At 44.0% G+C, this 2,548-nt stretch overlaps 1 non-coding gene across 1 annotated transcript; it reads left to right on the forward strand.

Annotated features, from left to right (window-relative positions):
• Window positions 1-2,441: 2,441 nt before the first annotated feature.
• On the forward strand, window positions 2,442-2,548 carry LOC141704737 (small nucleolar RNA R71). The gene has a single exon (XR_012568056.1). It is a non-coding gene; the product is annotated as a small nucleolar RNA R71 (small nucleolar RNA).

Here is a 2,548-nt window from a genome sequence, read left to right on the forward strand (position 1 = left end):
GTAGTCTTTTCCTGATCCTCTGGTGCAATACAAATCTGATTATACCCTGAATAACCATCCAAAAGACAAAAATACTCATGACCCGCCAACCTGTCAAGCATCTGATCAATAAACGGAAGAGGGAAGTGATCCTTCCTTGTGGCTTTGTTCAATTTTCTATAATCCATGCATACTCTCCATCCTGTAACTGTTCGAGTGGGGATGAGCTCATTCTTTTCATTTGCGACCACAGTGATACCTCCTTTCTTAGGTACACATTGTACGGGGCTTACCCACGAGCTGTCAGAAATAGGATAAATGATGCCTGCATCCAGCCATTTCAGAATTTCTTTCTTCACCACCTCCTTCATGATAGGATTCAGTCTTCGCTGTTGTTCCACAGTCGGCTTACTACCGTCCTCTAGCAGAATTTTATGCATACAATATGAAGGACTTATCCCCTTAATGTCTGCTATGGTCCATCCAATAGCCGATTTGAATTCTCTCAAAATCCTTAAGAGCTTGTCTTCCTCACTACCTGAAAGGTCAGATGAAATAATAACAGGTAACGTAGATGAATCACCTAAAAAAGCATACCTCAAGTGTTCAGGTAATGGCTTGAGCTCCAAGGTAGGTGCTTCATCTATTGATGGTTTGAGCTTTCCTTCAGCATTCTTGAGGTCAGAAGTACCAAGAGATTCAAACGGCATGTCCAGCTTTCGCTTCCAGGGAGAAGCATTCAGATATTGTAATTGCTCGTTGCCATCTTCATCATCGCTGTCAAACTCCCCCACTAAGGCCTTTTCCAATGCATCAGACATTAGCATGCGATCGAGTTCCGAAGTAACCGCAGAATCAATCACATCCACTTTTAAGCACTCCTCATCTTCTGTAGGGAATTTCATTGCCTTGAATACGTTGAAGGTCACATCCTGATCTTGTACCCGCATAGTAAGTTCACCTTTTTGCACATCTATCAAGGTACGGCCAGTAGCCAAGAAAGGCCTTCCCAAGATTATGGGAATCTTCTTATCTTCCTCAAAATCCAGAATAACAAAATGTGCAGGAAAGAAGAGCTTATCCACCTTGACGAGCACATCCTCCACTATGCCCCTTGGGTAAGTAATGGAACGATCAGCCAATTGTAGAGACATGTATGTGGGTTTTGGATCAGGCAGATCCAACTTTTTAAAGATCGACAACGGCATCAGATTAATGTTTGCTCCCAAATCACAAAGGCACTTGTCAAAAGTCAGATTGCCAATGGTGCAAGGAATGGTGAAGCTTCCTGGATCTTTCAGTTTTGGTGGTAACTTTTGCTGCAAAACAGCGCTGCATTCTTCCGTGAGAGCAACGGTTTCAAGGTCATCCAGTTTCACCTTCCTTGAAAGAATAGTCTTCATAATCTTCGCATAACTAGGCATTTGCTCCAGAGCCTCAGCGAAAGGTATATTGATGTGAAGTTTCTTGAACACCTCCAGAAACTTCCCGAACTGTCTATCCAGCTTTTGTTGCTGCAATCTCTTAGGAAAAGGTGGTGGAGGATAGAGCTGTTTCTCCCCTGTATTAGCCTCAGGCAGAGTGTGTTCAACAGTAGTCTTCCTTGGTTCCGCCGCTTTCTCCTTTTGCTTAGATTCTTCATCACTAATTTCAGCTTCTCCTTTTTTTGCCTTTTCAGCATCAGCAACTTTTCCAGACCTTAAGGTAATAGCCTTGACTTGCTCTTTAGCTTCCTTCCTGCCTGGTACTTCCGTGTCACTGGGAAGAGTGCCAGGCTGACGATTGAGCACTGCATTGGCTAATTGACCGATTTGATTTTCCAAGGTCTTGATAGAAACCGCCTGACTCTTGCACAACAGCTTAAGTTCCTCAAAATTAGAACTAGTAGGTGCAGCTCTACTTCCCTGTTGAGGATATCATTGCCTTGTAGCATACTGCTGTTGTTGCTGGAATCCAGGTGGGTTAAACTGTTTACTCACTCCTTGCTGATATGGTGGCTGAATAGCATTCTGATTATTTCCCCAGCTGAAATTTAGATGATTTCTGTTGTTAGGATGATAGGTCGCTGGCACAGGCTGCTGTTGTCGCTGATAATTATTCACATACTGAACAGATTCGTTGACAAGAGAACACTGATCCGTAGCATGAGAACCTGCACAAAGCTCACAAACCATAGCTATTTGATTAACTCATATGTAGCCAAAGAATCAACCTTCATTGATAGCGCTTGGAGCTGGGCTGCAATAGCGGTGGCTGCATCAACTTCCAGAATACCTGCTACCTTGCCTGACGTCATCCTCTGAGTTGGGTTTTGATGCTCATCTGCAGCCATCATCTCTATAAGATTATACGCCTCAGTATAGCTTTTAGCCCATAAGGCGCCTCCAGCTGCTGCATCGAGCATGGGCCGAGATTGGGCCCCCAAACCATTATAGAAACCAGTGATCACCATCCAATCCGGCATTCCATGATGTGGATATTTTCTCAACATTTCCTTGTAGCGTTCCCAAGCCTCGCACATAGATTCTGTAGGTTGCTGCGCAAACTGAGTAAGAGCACTCCTTATAGC

The sequence above is a fragment of the Apium graveolens genome, unplaced genomic scaffold (assembly GCF_009905375.1).
Source record: "Apium graveolens cultivar Ventura unplaced genomic scaffold, ASM990537v1 ctg8194, whole genome shotgun sequence".
In the NCBI taxonomy this organism is placed as follows: domain Eukaryota; kingdom Viridiplantae; phylum Streptophyta; class Magnoliopsida; order Apiales; family Apiaceae; genus Apium; species Apium graveolens.